This window comes from Limulus polyphemus, unplaced genomic scaffold, assembly GCF_000517525.1.
Source record: "Limulus polyphemus unplaced genomic scaffold, Limulus_polyphemus-2.1.2 Scaffold1457, whole genome shotgun sequence".
Lineage (NCBI taxonomy): Eukaryota > Metazoa > Arthropoda > Merostomata > Xiphosura > Limulidae > Limulus > Limulus polyphemus.
In genome coordinates, this window is record NW_013667067.1 from 25668 (window position 1) to 33849 (window position 8182).

General features: G+C 32.3%; 1 protein-coding gene across 9 annotated transcripts in view; it reads left to right on the top strand.

Moving 5' to 3' along the window:
• Positions 1 to 8182, top strand: part of LOC106463665 (rap guanine nucleotide exchange factor 6-like) — a 165523-nt gene that overhangs the window by 13483 nt on the left and 143858 nt on the right. For all 9 annotated transcript variants that reach the window (XR_002611530.1, XM_022391224.1, XM_022391228.1 and 6 more), the window contains one exon: positions 4601 to 4650. The gene's annotated coding sequence lies outside the window, so the exon portion shown is untranslated. The remainder of the gene's footprint in view (positions 1 to 4600; positions 4651 to 8182) is intronic.

An 8182-nucleotide genomic window follows, 5' to 3' on the forward strand; every position in this document is an offset into this window, starting at 1 on the left:
ATGAAAGGTTATCTTAGGACATGAAAAGTTGCTTCCCTTATATGCAATTGTAAAAAATGCAAAAACGACCATAAAAAATGTGAAACCGCAAGTTTTTTTTTATCCCCCCATGGACACAATGAACCTTCATACCATATTTGGTGAAAATCCATCGATAGGGGGCTAAATAGTGGTAGAAAACGCAAAAACGCCCATAAAAAACGCAAAATGCAAAACTGAAAATTTGCATATATCTCCTCATAGATCCAGTAAAGTCCCATACAAAATTTCGTGAAGTTCCATCTACAAGGGGCGAAGTAGTGGTAAAAAACGCCCATAAAAAACGCAAAACTGAAAATTTGTATTTTCCCCGCATGGACCAAATGAATCTCCATACCAATTTGGGTGAAGATTCATCCACACCCTGCGAAGTAGTTACATGGATAGATAACAGACAGTACTATTATATTTATATAGATGTGTAATTATGATAGTATTGTAGACAGGTTCCAATCATTGAGTAACCTAGATACGATTGTTACAAATACATTGGTGACTATAACGATTCACGTTAGTTAAGCTAATGTTTATGTTAGTGTACCGGATTCTGGATCCGAGGTTCAGTGTATTACGCCCCATTACCGCCAAACAAAACAAAAAAAAAATCGCTCTCTACACTTTGGGGCTGTGAGTGCATTACAAGAATGACAGTCAAATCCCACTATTCAATTAAAGTAACTCACGAGTTGCGGTGGGTTACGTTGGCTAACTGCCTTCCAGAGGTGTCGCTAGGCGCTATTTGACAGTACCCCGAATTACCAGTTGATGCTTGAAAAATCAGAATAGAAAACCTTGATCGATATCACACTGAAATGCCGAATATTCCCACGTCTATGGGCCCCTAGCCCCGAATCTTTTAACCACCTAGCGACGCATCTGCTGCCTTCCCTCTAATCTATCACCTCAAAGTTTGAGACGGCAGGTAACCTTTGAGTAGTTCTGCGCGAAGTTCAACAAACAACATATTAATATTTGACTTTTTTTTTAGAGGTAGTAAAGGAAAATTAATGAGTATTTTTTAACATTCTCTAAGTCTAATCAAATGACAGTAATGTTGTAATTGTGACGACGGCGCAAAGAAATAGATGAAATAATTAATCGATGGAAATACTGTTTTCTTTGTGCATAATTATTAGTATTTATCAGTGTTCAGAAATGAGAAAGAAAAGTACGTAAATAATACTATATACATATAATTTTTTGTAGTATTTCTAGTATCCAAATGACTGGGCACGAATTGAAGACATTTGGACAAAAATCATATAAAAATTGTGTTATAATATATTTTCATCACGAGAAGCTATATTTTTTATCAATATATGTAGGACGGTTAGGGGTTGTTTTTTTTTACGCTATTTTCAGCCGTGGTGGAAGTTGGTAGTTGTAAATCTGATACAATAAGTTTTATACATAATATAAATATTGCTTAAGCCTATAGTATCAACATTTCATTTTCATTAAGAGTACAGTAAAAATAACAAAATCAGTACTAAATATTGCAAATGAAAAACAATATTTCATCAGTTCTTATCTGATCCGATTCTGTGCTTCAAGCCTCCCAGTGACACAGCGGTATGTCTGCGTACTTACAACGCTAGAAACCGGGTTTCGATACCCGTGGTGGGTAGAGAACAGATGTCCACTGTGTAGATGTACTGACGCAATTTCTACTGTGTGTAGTAATATGTTTCAGTCGAATAAAGGAAATTTGTTTGTCAGATTAAAAAAAAAGGCTGGTGTTTTATAAAATGTTAAATCTGGTTATATTACTTGGGTGCTTCAAAGTGCATTACACTGTCTGCAGCGCTTTTCCCGTGAGTGTATTTTACTTTTAAAAAAATAGAATACAGTAGATAATTAAGGTACTAAGATGTATTAGAAAAAAAACAATATAGAAGTCAATGCATCTCAATATGACATTTATTATTTCTTCAGTTTAGTGAATACTTGAATCATGATATAACTAGCTATACTTGCTCCAGTTTATTTTTTTCGTAGTAAGAATTCTAATTATGCAGTACGTAGCTGCCTGATGTTTGTTCATTTTAAGCATTGCTGGGAGATGGAAACAGGATACATTACAGACTCGTAACACAATAATCTAATTTCACCTTTGATGTATAACATGATCTGTAAATGTGAGCCTCCATGGGTGGAACTAAACCACAAATTGACGGTTACTAACCGAGAAAGTCTATTAGCATTAACTTCCTGCTATTTAAAAAAAAGTTAAAATGGTCGCGTTAAAAAACTATACATTCCACATGCTGTAGTTGAGATATTAAAATGCAATTGCATCAAATAAGTAATAAATTAATAATTTTAGGTAGTAAAATACTATCAGACATACGTTGACTATAAATCTTGTGTTTAGTAATGACTATCACGCAGTGGCATTTCTTACCCGTATGTGAAGAAATGTTTTGTTTGTTTGTTTGGAATTAAGCACAAAGCTACACAATGGGCATTCTGTGCTCTGCCCACCACGAGTATCGAAACCCGGTTTCTAGCATTGTAAGTCCGCAGACATACCGCTGTGTCACTGGGGGGCAAATGTTTTTGAAGAAGTGTTTCTTTTACTGCGGTCTTATTATAATAAAATACGATATTAGTGACAAATTTATTGGGCTTTAAGTTTATGAATTAGCTTTAATCTAAAATACCGTATATTATATGTGTTTTTACACACACGCACCCTAGAATTGGCTTAGACTGCTATAATAAAATGTTTTAGCTAATTTTGAACCGAATATGTTCTTGCGTTTTAGTTATTTGGTTATGATGTATAGTATTCAGTTCTTTTTCTTTTTGTATTTTTAAGTTTTGAAACCTAGAATTGAAGTTTATAGCCTAGCAACTGTTGGTCAGTAATATAGTCCTGCGGGATCGCGAGGGAACGCCGACTCTTCACTTCATGTTCAGGGGATGCGCTTCTCCCCTATTTTAAATGCAGATTATTTCCCCTGCTGCTTTCTTATACATTGAAATACGGATTGATGGGATTGTAACCATGTCTGATATCATTTTTATCATTAGCTGAAAGCTCTCTGACCTTGAATACACTGTCGTTTTATACACCTCAAGCAATGATTTTCTGAATTTCTAATTAATTAGTAAACACTGTTGCCATGTCAAATAACCAGTTTGATAACTAGCTGTTCTGTCAAAGGTTAAGTTAGAGAGATCTTAGCGACCCCTCGCTTCTAAATTTAGCACTACATAACTGCTGTTGGCGTATGTAACAAACAGACTTGTTAGATTTAGAGACACCAGTATTCTTTCGTAACCAGGTAAATGTCTTGTCAAAGTGAGGCAGCCAAACAGTACACAAAACGTATATTGTTGCCTTTTTCGACGTTTCTTGTCAGCATTGTGACAGAGATCCATGATATTCGGTGTCTTATTTTATCAAAAACATAAGATGGTTACAATAAAAAAATTTCCGTCATAACATTTTAGTAGCTGGTGTCCTTTTAAATTATATAAAAAAAGAAAAAAATACTCTAAATTACATAAAGGTTACCGTGGTACGGTTAGTGACGTAATAAACGTACCTGTAAATTAAAGCATGAGCTTAAGTAGTTGTACATACATACTGTGGTAGATTGTAGGGCAATTTTTACCTAGTTTACTTGTTTATCTTTTTTTTTCAAGCAATTGCTGAAGACTAAGATAAGTTTATAAATTCAAGCTATTGTACATACTACGTTTAGTTTTAATAAAATTATAATTTTTAGATATAATAAACTGCACTTTATTGAACTGGGTTTTTTCAGCACGCATATAATACTTTCATGTTAAATTCGCTGTTTAATGAAGTAACATATTTTTGTTTTTTGCATCACACATAACTCATGAATGTTATACTCTTACTGTTTAATGAAGTAACATATTTTTGTTTTTGCATCCACAAAATATACTTGAATGGTAAAATTATTGTTTAATGAATTAATTTTTATTATTGTTTTTTCAGCATATGTATAAGCACATGAATGTTTAATGAGCTGACTCATTATTATAAGCTTTCTTCTGCATACATGTAACACTTGAATGTTAAAGTTACTGTTTAATGAATAAGTTATTAATGTTTGTTTGTAGCTGAGGTAACTTTCTTTCAGTGCAAGATCAAAAACTGAATGTGTAATGAGTTTAGATTTAGGGTAAGAAAACACTCAGTAGGTGATGATACAAAATGTTTAGCTTATTGAGTAAACATACCCAACTGATGATTTAGTGCATCCTACTAATTTTAGATTTAAGTTTTCTAGAATAATGATTTATGAAATTAAGTATATTTTTCAATTCTGATCTACATAGTTAGCTTAGCTTTGATCAGAAGTTTTTTATAACTTGTGTGTTACACACTTTTTCATACAAACTTGCTTTCAAAGTTAGGTCTTGAGATTTATTACTTGTATAGTGTTAGAATTACATGCACATGCAACTAAATATAGTTATTCAAATTACAAGTCCAGTATTTACGTCATTAAGATGTTAACTTTGAAAAGATTGTTTCTTATTTTAAGTATGTATCATGACTTCTTTATTTTTTATGTTGCAGCAGTCAGTCAGTGTGTTGAAAGCCTGGTTTAGTATGTACAGCTCTCACTGGTATGTATGAAGCAGACTTGATACTCTTTATTTGAACAAGTTCTTCATCTGTTTGAAATTAAGACCTTTATTTACTCACAAAAGTTTGTGATTTCCATATTATTTTACTTTTAGAATACTCTATAAATTTTTTATAGATATTATTAATATAGGTGATATTATTTTGAAAACTGTTTGTTGTAGATTTAGTAAACATAAGTTATTTTTTTAAACTCATATTCTTAAAGCTTCTGTTATAATCTTTAAACTCTCTTTTCTCTCAACATACTTCTGGAACAACAACAAAAAAGCTAAAAATAACAGTGACATGTCATTTGATTGGTCCATTATATCTGACATTTTGCATGTTGATTTATATTTAAATGATAAAAGACAACATGACAATAGAGATAAACTCCCAGTGATGTCTATTTGTGAGTATATGTCTTATTACTGTTTTACATTTAAATTCAGATACTCCAATCAGTTTGTTATGAGTCAAAACTTTTTCAGTTCTTTTAGTTATTTCTTTTTCTTCAATTTCCAAAAGTTAATCTTAATTTAGTAATTTGTGACAGGCTTGTGGTCACTCACTCATAGCTCATTTCGTAAGTTCTTTCCTAGAGTATGTTTTTGTTCTTATTTAGAATTTTGTTCTACTTTTGCCTTAGTTAAGACCTACTATCTCAAATTTTCCAGCATCTCCTTTGTAAGGTTCTGACCTTTGTTGGCATGCTCAGGTTTTGTTCTTGTTGTTTTTAGTTCATACAGGGTGTGAGTACATATATATATATATATCAACTTGCTGACAAACCCACTTATTGCACTGAGTTTACCTTACCTTCAGCAAACAACTGACTACCTTTGTTCTTTTCTAATTTTCACAACATTAGCTTTTGAACAATGTGAATTTTACAGACATGCTTCATATTCATACAGTATCACATTCAACAACCAACATTCATAGACATTGTGGTGACAGAGCAGCAGAAAAGCTGACTAGTGATGACAAAGCCTATATTGGTTGTATGTGGTTTTGTATATGACAGTTCGTGAAACATTTTTATCCTCACACATTAAGTAGCCTTCGTTTCAATCTGATTTATTATTAGCAAAATAGACTGAAAGGAAATTTTTGGGACTCTGATTTAAGACTGGGATAAAGGTAAAAGTGGAACTTAGTAAAGGGTACATAATTTGATTATTTACTTACGCAGTTACACAGGTTTTTTTTCTATAATAACTAACATTAGTTATAATTGTTTCTTTCCATGCATATATTACATTTAACAATTGTTACATAATTTTCCAAATTGAATAGTGTGCTAATGGTCCCAACCTGAGATACCTGTTGAGAGGTTGTTTTTTTTTAAGAATTTTTCAAAAAATGCATCATGTTATTCAATGTTTTATTTGTACACTGAGTGGCCACTTTATAAAGACATCCCCCACACATTTCTAGAATATTTCATTTATTTTTTATAAATAAAACCAGACTGGCAATGGGATATTTCAGGGGACTTTTAAGTCTTATACTGAGATGCCATCATATCATGGTTAGTTAGCAAAACAATGAGTAAGAGCAAGCATATCTCCAACTTTCAAAGGGGTATGATCAGAGTGTCTATATAGAAGGAACATCATTATTAAAGACTGCTTATTAGACTGACTGCTCCAATGTACTTGTCATCGAAGTCTATCAATATTAGCTATCAGAAATAAACTCTATGGCTGCCTAAGGGAAAAAGTGATTGCAAGCTGTTAAGGTACATCATACTGTGTCGTAATTGACCTATTTCTTCAACAGCTTGGATTGAACTATCTAAAATTGTACCATACAAAGGACATTGCAAAAACTGACATTTGGCAATTGATAATTATTCTAAACAAATGCTTATTTTTCAGATGCAAATAGGAAAGCACAACTTTAGTATTGTGTAGACAAAAACTGTGTACAATAAATGACTTGAAGTTGTGTTTCATCCTTTTTCTCTACTCAGGATAGATATATAAAAATAGAGAGAGTCACTTGGTCTTATATTGTTCCAATAGTGCAATCTTCTTTAAGTATTGATTGTGCAGGAAACATTCTTGTGACATGAGATGGGTTATTTGATTCCTTTGGAAGGTTAAATAACATCCAGACTGTACTTGATTGTTGTTGGTGATCCTGTCAAGCCAACAAAGCTGCATATCTCTCTCTTACTGATGGACAAGATGAAAATTCAACAATCCATTGTCTAAAATTGGTTCTAAAAGAATAACAGATATTTCATTTGTCTTCCTTGGCTATCACAGTCAGTGTACCTCATTCCATTTAAGCATCTTTGAGATAGACTTGGATATTACATTTCACACCATAAAATCTATGAACCAGTTGTTGGCCATATTGTTTGATGAATAGTCTGTAATCAAACAAGAAACCTTTTGGCATCTTGTAAGCCTATCATGATTAGAAACTAACTTTTTTAGCCACTGGAAAATGTTTGCTAATTACTTTAAAATATACTTGTAGTAGCTTCAGCTTTCCTGGTAAAGAAAAAAGTGAAACAAATGATTCTTGAGTTGTGTACTCTTAGCAGGTGTAATTAGTCAGCTGATGTGGGTTTCCAGGAAGTTTCAAGTTTTTTATTTCATGTTTTTTAATATACCATGAAATTTTAATGTTTATTACATCCATATTTGTGATAATAATTACATTCCTTAGTATTAAAAAAAATTAAAACAAACTAAAACATCATTTGAAAGTACTGTTTTTATTTGCTATTTTTAGCTTTGGGAATCCTATTCAAAAATGCACAAAAATACCAGAAAAGGCTTATTAATCAATTACCATAATGTGCTTTTTTACAACAAATGTTGTGCTTGCAGCTAGATGTTTTTCTTGTAATTTGACCCTTGTTTACAATTGGTTTAAATGCTTATAATCATGTCTGAACTGGTAAGAAAAACAAATGTCAGTGCTCCTTGATGGTCACTAGTTAAACACTAAAACCCAATGTTTTTGTTGTTGTTTCTTTCATCTAGTTAGTGCTAATTTTTAACACTGATCTGTGCCCTGTTGGATACAGACTATTATTTTGCCAAAAGGTGGTCTCGTGCAGCATTAGATGGTGTTCCTAATAAACTGGTCTGTTAGTGTTTCTGTGACTAAATAGTAATATCGTCTCAATTATTTCAATTACATTGCTGCCAACAGGGTTGTATCATTCTTGATCATGTGATGCTGCTGTCAAAGTCCAAATATGCCATTATAACCATTTAATGTGCTTTAGTGAAGACCTCGTGTGTCAGCATATTTTATTGTTATAAAAACAACCTAACTCTAGATGTTATTTTTCCCGCACTCCTCTTAAGTGGTACTTTGTGGCTCGAAATCAGAGGTGTATAAGAAATTACATTTCAGATTTATCTTTTTGTCTTCTACAAGTCATTGTCTAACAAGCCTTTTGTTCAGTTCCAGAACTTATTGATTGGGCTGAATGATAAAAGGCAAAAGATTCTATGAAATGCTGTGTGTGTATATATATATATATATATATATATATATATA